Source organism: Moschus berezovskii, chromosome 5 (genome assembly GCF_049115385.1).
Source record: "Moschus berezovskii isolate FMDL1 chromosome 5, NW_MosBer_1.0, whole genome shotgun sequence".
NCBI lineage: Eukaryota > Metazoa > Chordata > Mammalia > Artiodactyla > Moschidae > Moschus > Moschus berezovskii.
Window position 1 is genome coordinate 94391106 of NC_142464.1, and position 19752 is coordinate 94410857.

The following is a 19752-nucleotide window of genomic DNA, read 5'->3' on the forward strand; positions in this document are numbered from 1 at the left end:
AACATCCACACATGACTACTGGAAAAACTATAGCCTTGACTATATGGACCTTTGTTAGCAAGGTAATGTCTCTGCTTTTTAATATGCTGTCTAGGTTGGTCATAACTTTCCTTCCAAGGAGCAAGTGTCTTTTAATTCCATGGCTGCAATCACCATCTGCAGTGATATTGGAGCCGCCCAAAATAAAGTCTGCTACTGTTTCCACTGTTTCCCAATCTATTTGCCATGAAATGACGGGACCGGATGCCATGATCTTTCTGAATGCTGAGCTTTAAGACAACTTTTTCATTCTCCTGGTATCACTTTCATCAAAAGGCTCTTTAGTTCTTCTTCACTTTTTGCCATAAGGTTGGTGTCATCTGTTGCTGCTGCTGCTAAGTCGCTTCAGTCGTGTCCGACTCTGTGCGACCCCGTAGATGGCAGCCCACCAGGCTCCGCCATCCCTGGGATTCTCCAGGCAAGAACACTGGAGTGTGTTGCCATTTCCTTCTCCAATGCATGAAAGTGAGAAGTGAAAGTGAAGTCTCTCAGTCATGTCAGACTCTTTGCGACCCTATGGACTGTAGCCTACCAGGCTCCTCCATCCATGGGATTTTCCAGTCAAGGGTGCTGGTTTGCCATTACCTTCTCTGCTGCATATCTGGGGTTATTGATATTTCTTCCAGCAATCTTGATTCCAGCTTGGGCTTCTTAAAGCCCAGCATTTCTCATGATGTACTCTGCGTATAAGTTAAATAAGCAGGGTGACAATATACAGCCTTGATGTGCTCCTTTTCCTATTTGGAATCAGTCTGTTGTTCCATGTCCAGTTCTAACTGTTGCTTCCTGACGTGCATACAGGTTTCTCAAGAGGCAGGTCAGGTGGTCTGGTATTCCATCTCTTTCAGAATTTTCCACAGTTTATTGTGATCCACACAGTCAGAGGCTTTGGCATAGTCAATAAAGCATAAATAGATGTTTTTCTGGAACTCTCTTGCTTTTCTGATGATCCAACAGATGTTGGCAATTTAATCTCTGGTTCCTCTGCCTTTTCTAAAACCAGTTTGAACATCTGGAACTTCATGGTTCACATACTATTGAAGCCTGGCTTCAAGAATTTTGAGCATTACTTTGCTAGTGTATGAAATGAGTGCAATTGTGCAGTAGTTTGAATATTCTTTGGCATTGCTTTTCTTTGGAATTGGAATGAAAACTGACCTTGTCCAGTCCTGTGGGCACTGCTGACTTTTCCAAATTTGCTGGCATATTGAGTGAAGCACTTTCACAGCATCATCTTTTAGGATTTGAAATAGCTCAACTGGAATTCCATCACCCCACTAATTTTGTTCATAGTAATGTTTCCTAAGGCCCACTTGACCTCTCATTCCAGAATGTCTGTCTCTAGGTGAATGATCACACCATCGTGTTTTCTGGGTCATGAAGATCTTTTTTGGTATTGTTTCTGTGTATTATTGCCACCTCTTCTTAATATCTTCTGCTTCTGTTAGGTCCATACCATTTCTGTCCTTTACTGTGCCCATTTTGCATGAAATGTTCCCTTGATGACGTAACATAAGGGTCCAAATTTCATTTTCCTTCATATGATTATCCAGTTTCCTCAGTACTATTCATGGAAGAGAATACCATTTTCCTATTAAGTACTTTTGGGTTTTTTGTCAAATATTATTCAATTTTATAGGTGAGGGTTTATTTCAGGGCTATTAATCCTATTCATTCATCTATGTGTTTTTTTTAATGACAATACCATATTTTAAATATTTCTATAGTTTTGTAATAGAATTTAAAATAAGAGATGGGATGGCTCCAGCTTCATTCTTATTTTCAGGACTTCTGTGGCTATTTCAGTTCTTTGTGACTTCATAAATATTTAGGATTTTTTTTTTCAATTTCTGTGTCCCAAAAGGCCTTAGAAGCTGGTCATTCAACTCATTCTTCCAAGCTAGGTTCCTAGAGGAACTCTTTCTAGCTGTGAAGTTCTCTTTTGGAGCTAAGCAATGCTGGCTTGAGAATATGATGATGCAGCCATGAACAAGCTGTCATCTTCATTCTGAACTGTGTGACTATTCTCAGATTGTTCATTTGGTTTTTTTTCTCTCACAGTGTCGCTGAAATATCAAAAGTGGACTTTGGATCTCTCAAACATGTTTTTGTTCATGGGTAGTAACTAATTGTTGACCTTAGGGAATAGTGAGGCTGGGTTATTCTATGTCTCCATTTGTATCTCTCCATTTTACTTCATGAACTTTCTCTTTCTTTAATTTAAATGTGTCAATATAGAATATTTAAATAATTATTAAGTAGCATTATCCCATTTTTATAATTATTTTCTTTTTCTTTTCTATTTATAAATTAACACAAAAACATCTAAATTAATATTTTTATACTGGTAATTGGTTATAACTACATGAGGTGAGTTGTGACTTTTTTTTCATTTTTATTTTTCTATATTTTTGTCATATTACCTAAATTCTTTACAGTGATAATATCTTTTAAAAAATAAATATTAACAATGAAAAAATGTCTCTTTAAAAATAGCTTAGTTTCTTTAAATAAATTTCTTTGAGGTTGGAATCTAATATCCAGTAGCAGTAGTGAATCTAAATGCTTTCATAGAAGTTGAGACGTGCAAGACAATTCCATTTGATTTTAACTATTTCCTGGAGATTATGTAAAAGTACTAAATTTAATTGAATAAAATGAATTACTCCTTTTAAAATACTGATGCTTCTCAGAAAAGCATACATCCTATACTCACATAAGTTTGTTAATAAATTCATTCAAAGCATTAAGCAGATCAGAACTCATCATTCTATGCAAGTCTAATTCAACAGCTGCCCCTTTGGCTTTTACTCAAGCAACATTATCAAGCTGATCACCCAACAAGGGAATTCCCACCATAGGGACCCATGGTAAACAGCTTCATAGATCCCATTGGTTCCACAGTGAGTAATAAAAGCTCTGGTTTAGGGATGGACTAAAAAGAAATATATATATATATAATATATATTATATATATATAATGTTTAAATGGTAATAGTTACACAAACAGAAAATCATGGCACCCATATAAATCATTAATTCAATTAGGTAACATCTTCTAATAACTCTGTGCCCTGAGGCCATATATAAATTCCTATAAGTGCCAAAGAAGGCAGTAATTGATTAGCTAAGCATCAATTAGTAATTCCAGAAGTTAAGTAATTCCACAAAGCTCTGAAAGTTTTGTGTAGAGTTAAATGTGAAGAGTACTTGCCTCTGGACAGGTTGTTGGGGTGAGGATACTTTAATAAACAGGAATGGAGGAATTTAAGTAAACAAATGCTTGTGTGGATGGGAAATTGAAGGTGAGATATGCAGGGTTTCAGTTAGAGAATTTTGGTATCACAGGCTAGAAAGAGCAACTAGTTCAAGTTCATGAAATATATGTTTAAGAAAACAGGATTTTGTATTTGAATTTATAGCAATCTGATCACTCGGTCATGTCTGACTCTGTGACCCCATGGACTATACAATCCATGGAATTCACCAGGCCAGAATACTGGAGTGGGTAGCCATGCCCTCCTTCAGGAAATCTTCCCCACCCAGGGATTGAACCCAGTCTCCCACATTGTAAGTGGATCCTTTACCAACTGAGCCACCAGGGAAGCCCATAGGAATCTGGAAACATGTATAATATGATAGATGATAAAATGGTGTGTCAGATTTTCTTTTTTTTTCCAGATACTTACTGTGGGGAGAGTGCAGAGAGGTGGGAGAGAATGGATACAGAGAGTCAGAAGAGTGCTGCAGTATTCTGTATAAAAGTTAATGAGAGCCTGATTAAAATGTAGTTTCCTTTACCCTGATGCTGAAGTGGGAGAATTTGCATCATAAATGGGAAAATTATAAATTTCATATTTATGTTAAAGCTTGATAAAGATTCTGTCCTTGACCAAAGTCTAGTCAGGCTCTTCTGAACTCTCTCCTCAACCAGGTCCTGATTTGGAAGCTTGATTGTTAATCCCTGCATTACTCAAATTTGGCAAACATCCTACTGAGTCAGTTTAGCTAGACTCCTCCAACTTTGATATCTGATCACCTTTTTCGTTTTGATTCATCCTTCACCATCCTCCATGCGATGCCTGATCACCCTGGCCTCCATTAAGCATGGATCGGATCAGGTTGGTTTTTGCCAGAGTCCCCTTCTCTGCGCCAGTCAGTCAATCAGTACAACTGTTAGCAACCCCTTGGACTGTAGCCCCATCAGGCTCCTCTGTCCATGGAATTTTTCAGACAAGAATGCTGGAGTGGGTTGCCATTCCCTTCTCCAGCAGATCTTCCCAACCCAAGGATTGAACCCAGGTCTCCTACATTACAAGCAGATTCTTTACCATATGAGCCACCAGAGAAGGGAGTAAACTTTGAGCAAACTCCAAGAGATGGTGAAAGACATCATGGTCGAGGAAGCCTGGCATGCTGCAGTCCATGTGGTCACAAAGAGTCAGACATGACTGAGCAACTGAATAACCCATATCTCTGATGTTTCCTCTTAGTAATTTTCTATCCGGTGACTCTCCACTCTGTACTTTGACCACTTTTCCTTTTTGTATTCAGTTGAATCCAATCTCCGACTTACTGTAGTAGTAACTACATTTATCATGATGGTCTTGAATAAAGTGTGCCTTACAGTCTTTAGCAAGTGTCATAAATATTTTTTTCTCTAGAAGAAATGTGAAGATGATTTTAAAAAATTATTTTTTGCTTATTTTGAATGCAAATTTGTTTGGAAGATCATTCTGTAGAATCCATTCATATAGCTGGGAATTGGCTCCTAATATTTCTGGTTTCTTTCCTGTGTATCTCCACAGAACCTATTAAGATAAATGTCTTTACATTATTCGAAGATTTTTAGATTTTTCACATCCTATCAGAGGAAAGCAGTTAACCTAGAATTAATTTGGTTCAATAACTCCAGGTAATACACAAGCAAACTGAGGCCCTAGCTAAGCAATGAATGTTTTTAAACTATTGACCTTATAGACATATTTTCAAGTGCTTGAAAAAATCTTAATCATTAGGCTGTCATCATCAGATTAATTCTCATTTAGGAGATAAAGAATAAAAAGGCAATCTGTACAGGCGGGAGATCTGTACCTTTTTCTGGCTTTTGTATCAGGGTGAATCTGATCTCATGGAATTATTTAGTAAATGTTTCTCTTAAATTTTTTTGAAGATTTGAAAAGGCTTTGATTATTTAATTTTTTAATAGTTTAATCAAACTTATCAGTTACATTATCTCTCTAGGATTTTTCCTTTTTGGGAGACTTTTGCTTATTTAGTCAATCTCTTAATTTGACATAAATCTGTTGAAATAAATGATTTTTTTACTCAGACTCACAGATACAGAGAACTAATGATTGTCAGCAAGATAGGGGGTAGGAGTGATATATGAGTAGGGGGAAGTGGGAGGCACAAACTGTTGTGTAAAAGACAGACTCAAAGATCTATTGTTCAACCCAGGGAATATAGCCAATATTTTGTAATAACTGTAAATTAAAAGAAACCTTTAAATTTGGACAAATTTTTCAAAAGTTAATTAATTTGAGGATTTTTGGGTTGGTAGACATGTAATTACATAATTATTATGCAACCATTTTGCTTGATTTCTACCAATATAGAAAAAACACATATAGTAATAATAAATATAATACTGGGATCTAATACTATTATGTAGATGAATGATCAAAGCAATTCAATAGTTGCTATACAAATAAATTGTTATAAATAAGCAAAAACTTAAGTAGGGTGAGTTTTTCAAGGTATTTATCCATAACCTCTAGCTTGTCTAATTTTATTGCACAGTTTTTATAATATCCTTTTTTCTCTTCTAGTTGTATTAATATATAGCAGACATACATGCATGCTAAGTCGCGGAGTCGTGTCCAACCTTTTGTGACCCTATGAACTATAGCCCACCATGTTCCTCTGTCCATGGGATTCTCCAGGCAAGAATACTGGAATGGGTTGTCATTCCTTTCTCCAGAGGATCTTTCTGACCCAGGGATTGAATCCACATCTCTTATGTCTCCCACATTGCAGGCAAATTCTTTACTAGCTGAGCTACCTAGGAAGCCCCATCTGTCATGTTATATAGACACAAATTTGAAGAAATAATTTTTTTTCCCTTGAGATGAGAACTCACTCTCCTAACAATTTCTGTGTTTAACATACAACAGTGTTCATTAAATTTATGATGTATATTGTATCTTTGATATTTATTTGGTTTTGGAAGTTTGAACCTTTTAGCCACCTTCTTCCAGTTGACCCTTCCCCAATCTTCTGCCTCTGAGGGCAAAAAATCTGATCTATTTTTCTTTGAGTTTGTTTAATTCTTTCTTGTTTTGAAGTATGATCGCTCAGTTGGTAAAGAATCCACCTGCAATGCAGGAGACCCCGGTTCGATTCCTGGGTCTGGAATATTGGAAGATCCCCTAAGAAGGGATAGGCTGCCCACTCCATTATTCTTGGGCTTCACTTGTGGCTCAGCTGGTAAAGAATTTGCCTGCAATGCAAGAGACCTGGTTTCGATTCTTGGGTTGAGAAGATCCCCTGGAGTAGGGAAAGGCTACCCATTCCAGTATTCTGGCCTAAAGTTGAACATGACTGAGTGCCTTTCACTTTCTTTTACAGCAGTATGTTAGTTTCTGGCAGACAACATAGTGATTTGGTATCTCTGTATATTTCAAAATGATCACAACAATAAACCTAGTTACAATATATAACAATATTACATAGTTACTGTGTATACTCCCCTCACTCTGCTTGGCAAAAATATACATATATATGCAAAAGATATGATTATTTCAAGTTGTTGGTCTTTTAAGTTCAAGTGCATTTTAAGAACCTTGCATTTTTACTCCCTATCACACTTAGTGTTTTTGAAATTGCATTTTAAAATCTTACTGCTTTGTGTATCCCTTAACTATTTGTTGAAGTATACATGATTGTACTACTTTTGTTTTTTAACCTTCCTTCTAGCTTTATGCTGGCTGATTCACTAACACTATGGTATATTTCTCTTCACCATGAGATGTTTGCTTTGTAATTTTCATGATTCTAGCTGTGGTCTTTTCTTTCTCACTTAGAGAAGTCCCATTAACATTTCTTGTACACCTGGTTTGGTGGTACTGAATTGTTTTAACTGAATTCAGTTAAATTGGTTATGAATAGAATAATTATTGTGAGCATTCATAGCTTAAAATTACATGTAATTCTCTATTTTAAGTAAGGGTAGGGGAAAACATGTCCCCAGTTGTTTAAGAACATCACTTAGTTATAACATAAAGTGGTATCAATAAGACTTTTAATTTGTCAGAACATCGTAGAGTGAACTGCAGAACTCTTTACTGTGTATTAAAGTTTTCAATTGTTTATATACAAGAAGAGCTATTTAGGTGTATTCTAGGAGTCTAAATTTTCAGTTTCAGGTTCAACCAGGGTCTGGTCCAAATTCATTAATTAAAAGTAAATACAGTGCCAAGGTATTCTGTGAACTAAGATTATATTTTTAAATATTTATTCCTTAATTATCCATCATGGCAGCTGTAACTTGTGTATAGGTCTCACGTTTGAAAAAACAAATAAGAACAACAAAACAACATTAGATTACACAGAAACCTTAAAACCTCAGCACAAAGCTTACTGATTAACAGTAGTGAATGATAAGCTTTCATTCATTATTTAAAGAAACCTCTGCAATATGCTTCTTATTCGTAATGCCAGGTTTAAAGTCGGATACCAATTAAATATCCTGTTTTAACATTTAATACTTTTTCTTTACAGTTTAATTAAATTGACATTGTATGTATGTGCTGAATCTTTCAGTGGTGTCTGACTCTTTGTGACCCTACGGACTGTAGCCCATCAGGCTCCTCTGTCCATGGGAATTCTCCAGGCAAGAATACCTGAGTAGGTTGTCATGCCCTCCTCCTGGGATTGAATCCAGGTATCCCACTTTGCAGGCAGATTCTTTACCATCTGAGCCACTAGGGACAATGCCAATAACTTTTCCAACATTTTAATCTCAGTTTTAAGCAGATCTTCATGGATATTAAAATAACTGCCCCTCAGAAGATAAGATTATCTGACCTTTTGTGGAATCTGGGCAAGGGTTGATGCAATCATATTAGACTTTCTTCTGTGAGGTTTTGGACCACTGACCCCAGAGTAAACACCATGACTCCATCTTTTCCAGAGTTTTGCACAAACTCTTCTAACTCCTGTAAAGAAACCAGTCTATGAAGTATGAAAGTTTATAAGTTATAAGAATAAGATGAGTCACACGCTGTTCACAATGTGTCTGAATTATTAGAATAACCATTTAGGAATTTAAAATATGACCTGAAATCATTGGTTTTTAGGGAAATTATAATAATTTAAATTGAAGGTTCCTTCTCAGCTCTTTAGAGGTGTGTCTATGTGTACATATGTGTTTGTGCTAACAAATTATTGACTACATGTATCTTTTGCCATTGCTGAGCTCTTTAGTTGTATCATTTAACTTAGATATATTATAATCTTCAGAGATATGTAAATATTTGCAGACGAGAAAGCTGAGGATAGTGAATGCAGCCAAGAAATTAAAAGATGTGTGCTCACTTGAAGGAAAACTATGCTAAACCTAGACAGAGTATTAAAAACCAAAGACATCACTTTGCTGGCAAAGGTCCTTATACTCAAAGCTATGGTTTTTCCACTATATATATATATGGATATAAGAGTTGGACCATAAAGAAGGATAGTTCAGTTGCTAAGTCGTGTCCAATTCTTGCGATCCCATGGACTGTAGCCTGCCAGGCTTCTCTGTCCATGGGATTCTCCAGGTAAGAATACTGGAGTGGGTTGCCATTTCCTTCTCCATGAGACTTCTTGACCCAGTAATCAAACCCAGGTCTCCTGAATTGCAGGCAGATTCTTTACCAACTGAGCTATGAGGGAACCTCAAATAAGAATGAGCACTGAAGCACTGATGCTTTTGGACTGTCATGTTGGAGAAGACTTGAGAGTCTCTTGGACTGCAAGGACATCAAACCAGTCAATCCTAAAGGAAATTAATCCTGAAAGTTCATTGACAGGAGTGATGCTGAAGCTGAAGCTCCAATACTTCGGCCACCTGATGGAAAGAGCTGATTCACTGGAAAAGAGTTTGATGCTTGGAAAGACTGAAGGAGCAGGGGCTGGAAGATGATGAGTTGGTAAATAACATCATCAACTCAATGGACAACAATTCGAGCAAACCCTGGAAAATAGTTTGAGGAGCTTGGCATGGTACATTCCACAGGGTTGCAAAGAGATTGACAGGACTTAGCAACTGAACAACAACAGGTCGACAGAGTAGCTACGTTGGGACACATCCTGTTGACATCACAAAGGAAAAAACTCTGGAGTATCTGGCAAGCTAAGTCGCTTCAGTCGTGTCCGATTCTTTGCGACCGTATGGACTGTAGCCTGCCATGGGATTCTCCAGGCAAGAGTACTGGAGTGGGTTGCCATGCCCTCCTCCAGAAGATCTTCCCGACCCAGGAATAGAACCCAAGTCTCCTGTAGCTCCTGCGTTGTTGGCCGATTCTTTACCCCTGAGCCACCGGGGAAGCCCCTGGAGTATCTGAACCTAACAATCATGTGTTGGACCTGGAAGTGATACATGCCACTTCAGCTCATTTTCATTGGTCAGAGAGTTTTGGACAATTGTACTAAACTCAAGGACTAGGGGCATTATTGTTGTCAAATATCTGGCATCTTTGTTGAGCATCATGAATGATTACCACAATAATATGGTAAATACTTCTGGTAGCATAACTATCTAAGATAGATACTTCCCATTAATTCCTGTGCCCAGGTTTTCAGTTTGAGTGTCAAATACTAAAATAATAAACTGGAAATCATTCCAGGAGGTAAATACTCAGAGAATTAAAAAGAAGCATGTTTAATTACCTTAGGCAGGGGCTTTGCAGACTTGTATTGCAGTCCTCCAACAAATTCAATGTTGTGAAAGTAAGGGTACGATAATTCAAAATTCTGTTCAAATCATCCACATTTCAGCTTTTCCCATAATCTCACATAATGTGGTAGGTTTTCCTGAGCAAAAATGAAAGATGATAGAGGGAAAACAATCTGATGTGTTAAGTGGTACATGTATTGGCATCACATTTTCTGAGTAAAGTCTTTAAAGAACCAATATTAGTTTTGGGCAACCCATGAAAATCAATAGTTCTTTCCCCACCAAGAGTACACAACACTGAGATTATGAAAAAACAAACACTGATTTGCTCATGGAACAAACCAAAAGCCTACTGCTTTCTCTCTGTTTGAGCTAAATCCAAGCCCCGCTCCATGCTCAGAATCAGCACGTGCTTCTAGCAATGAACAAGAAACTCAGCCAGTGATCCTCAGCCCACTCTGGTAGTCTCCTTCTCTTCTGGAATTCCAGTTTATCTCATCCTCATCACTCCAAAAGCCTCTGATAGCTTTAATAATGACTTTTGTAATTGACTCTTTTTTTTTCTTTCCTGGTGTTTGGGAGTGTGCTGCCACAACTAATTACATCCTAGCCAGAAAGGAAATCTTACAATAAAAATTTTAAAGTGATTCTTTCATTTTATACAAAATGAAAGTTTCTGTTTGCTAAGGCTTTGTCCCCTTTTGTGAAAATAGAGCATTGCATCATAATCTGGTGATTAATATTTGCTCTTTTGACATATTTGCTGACAAATAGTACAAAAGAGTTCCAAACAAAGTGGAAAGCAAGTGAATATTAACAGAATAGGAATTCAAGTAAGTGACTCTGAATTAAATCACTTTGCTTAGTTTGGAGCCTGAGCTTCATTTCTGAATTCTGTATAACTACTGTGGTGTAAGGAACCTTACTCAGAGTTGGTGTCCTTTTGAAATATGCATTCTGTGTCACTGAGAGGAGGAAACTGTGACTCTCTGGTTTCTCACCATAAGTCTTTTTGAATATTTTCTTTGGTGTTCCAAGTGTGCTAAAATTTTAATTAGAAAATGTGAGGATTTTGATCTGTCAAGAAACTCTATATTCATAAGAGATCACAAGCAAAACTCTGTAGTTTAGTGTTTGATTCTGGTAATGTCAAAATTCAAAATCCAATTTCAGACTCTATATACCGCGTTTTGGACTTACTGGTGTCAGCCAAGGGTATAATTTATTCTCTTTGTGAAATGTTTTACTCCCATGCCCTTAAGCCCATAACAGTTTTATTAGGATATAATTTAAATACCATGCAATTATTCCTTTTATCTAAACAGCTATATAGCTTTTGTATATTTATAATACTGTAAAACCACCACAAGCATTACATTTTAGAAAATTTCATTACTCCCCAAAGAAATCCTGTATCTGTTAATGGCCATTCTCCATTCCTTCCTCTTCCCAGCCCCTGAAAACCACTATTCTATTTTCTCTCTCTCTTTTCCTATTTCAGAAAAAACTTGTTTCACTTAATATAAACGAAAGCATACACTATGTGATATTTTGTGCCACTTTCACTTGGCATAACACTTTGAAGGTTCATAGTGTGGCCAGATAGATCAATATTTCATTACTTTTTGTTCCTGAATGCTATTTTTGCAAGGATATTGTGAATTTTTTTTCATCCACTCGTCAGTTGATAAAGATTTGGGTTGTTTTCTTATTTGGCTACTAAGAATAAGGCAGCTATGAGCGTTCATGTATGTGTTTTGTGTGGGAAAATGGGTTCATTTTTCTTGGTTATAGACCTAGGAGTAGAATTGTGGGATCATGTCACTGATTTGCTTTATTTCATAACAAGATACATTTTTTTTTTGTTTGTTAAATATCTACTCCTTAGTAATCCACTGTGCTTCAAGTATCTTATTGAAATGAAGACAATACAGTAAGAAAACTAAAAACTATTGATAATTGATCTGGATAAAGAAACGATGAGAAAATATTTCAAATTAGGAAATACATTTCCCCCATTTCCAAAAGTATCCACTTTTGATACTATGCTTGGGCATTTGTTGAAGAATGAATGATTGAAAGATATTTTACATCTATGGAAAAGTGCACCTATGTTTTATTTTGTATTTATTATTGATTTCATGCAGATTTTTGTGTTTAGACACTGTGAAGTTAAATGTTAACTTGCATATTTCTGTCTGGTAGAAAAAAAAAAATCATCCCTTAAATTCTGATTTCTTGCCCTATTAGACATTGACTCTCTGATGCTAGGAGGGATTGGGGGTGGGAGGAGACGGGGATGACAGAGAATGAGATAGCTGGATGGCATCACCGACTTGATGGACATGAGTTTGAGTGAACTCCGGGAGTTGGTGATGGACAGGGAGGCCTGGAGTGCTGTGATTCATGGGGTCGCAAAGAGTCGGACATGACTGAGCGACTGAACTGAACTGATTTTTGTGTAGACCCTAAAAATATTGTTTTTACACTCTTTTTTTTTCCAAGATGCTTATAGTTCGTGAAAATATTTTTTGAACCAGATGTCATCTTACTTGTTTCTTCCTCAATTATTAGAACATATTGGTACATATTTTAATAATTATATAAATTATAATTTATATCTTTAGAAAAGATATACTTGGCATACATTATATAATGAAGATTCTAAAGTGATCCTGAGTGACAATCTATATCTAATAGCATTTTTAAATTTATAAGAGTAAAATAAATGTTTTTCTTCTATTTTACAAGACTTTGTTCTTCTTTCTCACATTAATGATATATTCCTCAAAGACTATTTTAGGGGAGAATAGAGAGAAAGAGCTAGGAGAGAATCAGAATCTTATCTCATCATTAATGCTTCACTATAAAAGAGGTTCCAAAACTGAGTACCAAACTGCTGGAGCCAGAAGTAAACAACTTAGATCCAGCTATAGATCAGTCACTGGTTAGTTCATGACTCAGAAAATGTCACTAGGATGAGATTTTAAGTTACCTGTTTTCACTTTTGCCTCTTGTATCTTGGACTCTAAACATGAGTGAGCAATGTATGCAGCAGTTTTTCCCCATATTTTTTAGGGCAAAGACTAGAGAAACAGCGCCTATTTCTGTCACAAAATGTCAGGAAAATATCTCAATGCAACAAGTCAACCTTGATTAGGTCATATGCCTTTTGAAATTATTTCATATTTCTTGGCAGCATACTTCATTAAAAGCTTTCATGTTGTTTGTGGGTCACTGAAGAAATAATTCTTTACAGGAAATTTGGAACAGATACTCAAAAAATGGAAAAGAGAAATGACTATAAAACAAGACATTGCAACTATCAAGGAAAATTTTAATTTTTGAGAAATGAGCTTTTTTTTTAAGTAATGATATATTATTAGAGATAGTTTTGTCAAAAATAGCAATAAATAAAACAATGTTGAAATTCATATGATATTGAAAAAGACCCCAATAGACAAAGCTATCCTGACAAAAAAAAGAGTAACCCACAGGCATCACACTTTCTGATTTGAAGTAATAGTATAAAACTATACTAATCAAGGTCATACTGTACAGTTATAAAAACAGACACATGAACCAACAGAACACAATCAGAATCCCAAAAATGAACTCATGTATATATAGTGAACTAATATATCACAATGGAGCCAAAAATACTCAATGGAAAAAGATAGTCTTTTAAAAAATTCTTCCTGAAGGAATGAATATTCTCATGCATAAGAATAAAAATAGACCCTAATCTTATTCCACTACAAAAATTAACTTGGAATGGATTAAAGACTTTAATGTATGACCTGAAACCATAAATTTCCTAGAACAAAACATGGTAGAAATTTTCTTAATACGGATCCTGGAAATGATTTTTTTTTAATTAACACCATAAGCATAAGCAACAAAATTAAAAATAAACAAGTGGGACTAATTCAAATGAAAAAGACCATACATAGAAAAAGAAATGATCAGCACAATGAGAAGGCAACTCATAGATGAGAGATAATACTTGTAAACCATATATCTGATTCAGAGTTATGATCCAAAATGTCTCAGGACCCCAAATACAATTCAGTACAAAAAGTCAATTTTATAAAATTAACAAAGGATCTGAATATAGATTTTTTTTTCCAAAGAAGATATTCAAATGGCTAACAAGTACATAAAAATATGCTCACCATTGCTAATCAGGGAAATGCAAATTAAAACCACAGTGAGATATTAGGTTGGTGGAAAGATAATTTCAGTCTTTCATTGTTGAACTTTGACATTTGCTATTGGAATACATTCTTAAATAAATGTGGTTATGACATACATCATTTTAATATGTATTTCCTGCTTTATTTGTGTGCTAATGAATTATTACTTGCTATTTATGTCTGTTTTAGACTATGGAAATAATGTTAGACAAAAAGCAAATTCTAGTGATTTTCTTATTTGAATTCAAAATAGCTCATAAAGCAGTGGAGACAACTCACAACATCAACAATGCATTTGGCCCAGGAACTACTAATGAACATAGAGTGTAGAGGAGGTTCAAGAAGTTTTGCAAAGGAGGCTAGAGCCTTGAAGATGAGCACCACAGTAACTGACCTTCGGAAGTTGATAATGACCAACAGACAGGACCATGAAGCTGATCATCTTACAACGACACGAGAAGTTGCCTAAGAACTCCGAGTCGACCATTCCACAGTTGTTCTGCATTTGAAGCACATTGGAAAGGTTAAAAAGCTCAATAAGTGGGTGCCTCATGAGCTGACTGCAAGTCAAAAAAAATCATCATTTTAAAATGTCATCTTCTTTTATTCTATGCAGCAAAAAAGAACCATTTCTTTATTAAATTGTGACATGCAACAAAAAGTGAATTTTATGCAATGATCAGCTCAGTGGCTGGACTGAGAAGAAGCTCCAAGGAAGTTTCCAAAGCCAGACTTGCACCAAAAATGAGTCCTTGTCACTGTTTGGTGGTCTGCTGCCCATCTACAGCCTTCTGAATCCTGGTGAAACCATTATATCTGAGAAGTATGCTCAGAAAATCAATGAGATGCACTGAAAACTGCAACACTTGCAGCCAGTATTGGTCAACAGAAAGAGTCCAATTTTTCTTCACAACAATGCCTAACCACATGTTGCATAGTTCAGTTAAGTTCAGTTCAGTTCAGTCGCTCAGTAGTTTCCAACTCTTTGCGACCCCATGAATCACAGCACGCCAGGCCTCCCTGTCCATCACCAACTCCTGGAGTTCACTCAAACTCATGTCCACAGAGTCGGTGATGCCATCCAGCCATCTCATTCTCTGTCGTCCCCTTCTCCTCCCGCCCCCAACCTTTCCCAGCATCAGAATCTTTTCCAGTGAGTCAACTTGTCGCATGAGGTGGCCAAAGTATTGCAGTCCCTCCAATGAACACCCAGGATTGATCTTCTCTAGAATGGACTGGTTGGATCTCCTCGCAGTCCAAGGGACTCTCAAGAGTCTTCTCCAACACCACAGTTCAAAAGCATCAATTCTTCAGCGATCAGCTTTCTTCACAGTCCAACTCTCACATCCATACATGACCATGGGAAAAACCATAGCCTTGACTAGATGGACCTTTGTTGCACAACCAATGCTTTAAAAGTTGAACCAATTGGCTACAAGGTTTTGCCTCATTTGCCATATTCATCTGACCTTTTGCCAACTGACTACCACTTCTTCAAGCATCTCTACAACTTTTGGCAGGAAAAATTCTTCCACAAACAGCAGGATGCAGAAAATGCTTTACAAGATTTTTATGCTACAGGAATAAACTTACTTTTCATTGGCAAAAAATGTGTTGATTTTAACTTTGTGCAATGATGAGTATTCTTGTGGTGTTCATTTCACAATGTTGTTGTTTGCATTCTAAGCCACTTCAGTCACGTCCAACTCTCTACGACCCATGGACTGTAGCCTGCCAGGTTCCTCTGTCCATGTGATTCTCCAGGCAAGAATATTGAAGTGAGTGTTGTTGTTTAGCTGCTAAGTTGTGTCCAACTCTTTTGTGACCCCTTGGACTGTAGCCTGTCAGTCTCCTCTGTCCATGGGATTTCCCAGGCAAGAATACTGAGGTGGGTTGTCAGTGCTTTCTCCAAGGGACTTTCCCAACCCAGGGACTGAACCCATGTCTTTTGCATCGCAGGCTAATTCTTTATCACTGAGACAGCTGGGAAGCCTTCATTTCACAATAGCACACATACAAAATCATTATGTCATATATCTGTGATAAAGGAAAATGATTTTAAGGCAGGACAAGAAAAATTTAATACAAAATTTCCTCTGTCATTTGTGATACTACTTCATCCCCTCCTTCAGTTTATCTGCATTATACCTTAACTAGATCCTCTTAGAAGATACAGAAATGCCTACTCACCAAAAAACAAAACAAAAAACTTCCTCCTGCTGCAAGAAAGGTAACGCCACAGGAGATAATACTCCTTCCTTAATCCTGTAAAGGGTCACAGTGATACACCACTTGCCTTGTTGGCCTATGTGAACTGTCAATATCACTCTGGTGTATAACCCTTTATATCATAAACCTATACAACTGTGTTTTTTACTTCTAATGGGCAGAAATTTCCTCAGTGTTTTCTGAAAGACTATCTTCTGGGTTATAATCCTAAATTTGACTTGATTAAGATTTTAAATCCATTTTGTATACTGGCTATTGATTAATTTTTCACTGACACCTGAAACTAATGCAATGTTTTATGTTAAACATACCTTTAAAACATCAAACTGAATATTAGCGGGGAACTGCTTCCTCAAAGATATTTTAGGCAAAATCATCCCTAACACAATTATATATAAAAGATCAATTATGCAAAAGGAAAAACGAAAGGATAAACAAATGTGCTAAAATAGAGGAAAACATTGTGCTCAGGGTCACAGCTCACTAGTGGACCTCTAATGCAATTATGAATAGAACATGACCAACAAGAAAAAGGGGCTTCCCTGGTGGTTCAGACAGTAAAGAATCTGCCTACAATGTGGGAGCCCTGGGTTCAATCCTTGGGTTGGTAAGATCCCCTGGAGGAGGGCGTGGCAACCCACTCCAGTATTCTTGCCTGGAGAATCCCGTGGACAGAGGAGCCTCGTGGGCTACAGTCCATGGATTCACAAAGAGTCAGACATGAATGAACAACTAAGCAGGAGCAGGAGAAATAAAAAATGCAATTAGATGAAAAGTGTATAAACATAGTCCTTTACAGAAAAATCATAATTTTCTTTTCACTTTTCTAAGAGAAGAACAGATGAAAACAAGATATATTTATTTTTTACTTTCATGCTCACCACACGTCAAGTCCTACAACCAGCCAACCAAGTCTAGATAGGATGCAAAAAAAAAAAAAACTGAAAAATAGATTAATCAGAAAGAAAGCAGGCTGTAAAAAAGGAGACATAAACAAGAAAGAAGTAAACCAAGGTTATAGAACGTAAGCACACCGTAAGGTTTGGGTTTTTCCAGATTTTTTTTTTTTAAATTTAGCAGCATCAAGCAGGTTTTACTCATAAATAGAGAGAATATTCCTTCTCTGATATGTGTTCAGTACTCAATCATATAAAACAAACACAAAAAGAAAAAGAAAAACATTGCATTTTCTTCACTCAAAACAACTTAGCAACAGGATCATGTGAGATTTTACTTAAAAATTTTTCTAAATTTTCATACAATCAAATATTTACATTATACGTATGAAATAAGAATCATTCTTACATGTAAATTTCTCTTGCCTAAAACCTTGCTGTAATACTCATCCCATTGTGGAAATACATAAGATGAATAAGTCATGTCACTCATTGTATACAATACCCAATTCACCACTCTCTGTACGAAAGTTGTCTTTCAGTCTTGATGCACTGAGAGGAATGTATGAAAATGTCATAGCAAGTCCAGCACACAATCACTCAATGACATTCCCAAAGGAAACCCAAAAATATTTATACAAAGGGAATGTTGAGAAGCTCAGCTACCAACTCCCCACAAAAATTTAAAGGGTCAGCAATACAGATATCAAACTTAGCTGCCAGGTAGGTAACTCCTTATTTGTGATAGCACTGTCACATACTCTTTTGACTTTTGCTAATAATCTATTCATCAGTTTTTTCAGGTTTACTTGCATTTTTTTCAAGTCCCACAATGAGAGTTTGGGCTATTCAAAAGAAACTGTTTTCCATGAAAGTTTGTTTAGTTACTGGCTGTTGGATAAGTGAAGAAAAGGAAGTCGCACAGTCATGTCCTACTCTTTGCCACCCTGTGGACTGTAGCCTACAAGGCTTCTCCTTCCATGGGATTCTCCAGGCAAGAATACTGGAGTGGGTTACCATTTCCTTCTCCAGGGGATCTTCCCGACCCAGGGATTGAACCCGGGTCTCTTGCTTTGGAGGCAGACGCTTTAACCTCTGAGCCACCAGGATAATCTCTACATTAAAAGGAATCTTGGTATGATTCATCAGAAGGCTTGGTGAAGGTACAAGAAAGGTTATCTCCTGTCCACGAAGGTGGAGTTCTTCCAGAATAACTTTTAAATTAATCCAAGCAACTAAAATCCTCAGGCCTTCCAGTACTTTCCCCATCCTTCCAGGGTCAAAGCGAAAAGTGAAAGTAACTCAGTCCTGTCTGACTCTTTGTGACCCCATGGAATATACAGTCCATGGAATTCTCTAGGCCAGAATATTAAAGTGGGTAGCCTTTCCCTTCTCCAGGGGATCTTCCCAACCCAGGGGTCAAACCCAGGTCTCCCGCATTGCAGGCAGATTCTTTATGAGCTGAACCACAAAGGAAGCCTAAGAATACTGGAGTGCATAGCCTTTCCCTGCTCCAACAGATCTTCCTAACCCAGGAATTGAACCGGGGTCTTCTGCACTGCAGACGGATTCTTTATCAACTGAGCTAGGAAGGAAGCCCTCCAGGGTCAAAGAGACATTGAATCAGCATGAAAAGGACACAGAAGTCTTTCACAGTCTTTATAACTAACTCTTGCTCAAACTAAATTTGGGCTTAAGCCAAATGTGTGAAACTCACAATTCAAAGATCTCTTCCTTAACCCTCCCAATGTTTATAGTAGGTTGGGCTGAACTTTGAATTGTGTACTTTGCAATAAAGACTGAAATGAAGTGCAGCTGTTATTGACTGGAAAAATGTTGATTAAAGTCAATAAAAAATAAATAAGGGAAAAAAACTCAGAAGAGTTTATAAGTTTCTTTCAGAGACTATCAAAAGAAAGGGCTTAAAGTTAAACATAAACCCATAATAACTTTTAAATAATGTCAAGAAAATTCATCATCAGGTATGCATATTTAATTAAGACTGGATGTTTGGGATCTTTTTCTCTGGCTTTATTTAAATGTTCATTTGATCAGAATTGTATAAATCTCTCTAGTACTTCTCTTAGTGATAATTATGCTAGATATTCCACATAGGAAAGAGAACATCACTTACTGCCATAAGGAAAGAATATGCCTACTTTAAGAGGTGTTAAGGCAGAGACACTTTCAAATAAATATTTTGATGTTAAATAAAGTGCTCTTTTCACTAAATCACATCTTTATGAAAAGAGATAAATATATATTTTTACTATTGCTGTAAATATGAATTAAATTTCAGATTCTAGGTCTGATTCACATTATGTTCTGAAGAGATATCTCACAGTGGAAAGTTATGTCATAAAGATATCTTGATAATTTTATCCTTCATTCCAGGATATCTGCTTCTATTTCCTTTTACTTTCTGTTTGAAGATATTCCTTATAATGTAGAA

The 19752-nt window shown here is 36.5% G+C and overlaps 1 pseudogene; it reads right to left on the reverse strand.

Moving 5' to 3' along the window:
- Positions 1 to 1987: 1987 nt before the first annotated feature.
- Positions 1988 to 18569, reverse strand: LOC129561646 (UDP-glucuronosyltransferase 2C1-like; annotated as a pseudogene).
- Positions 18570 to 19752: the final 1183 nt, after the last annotated feature.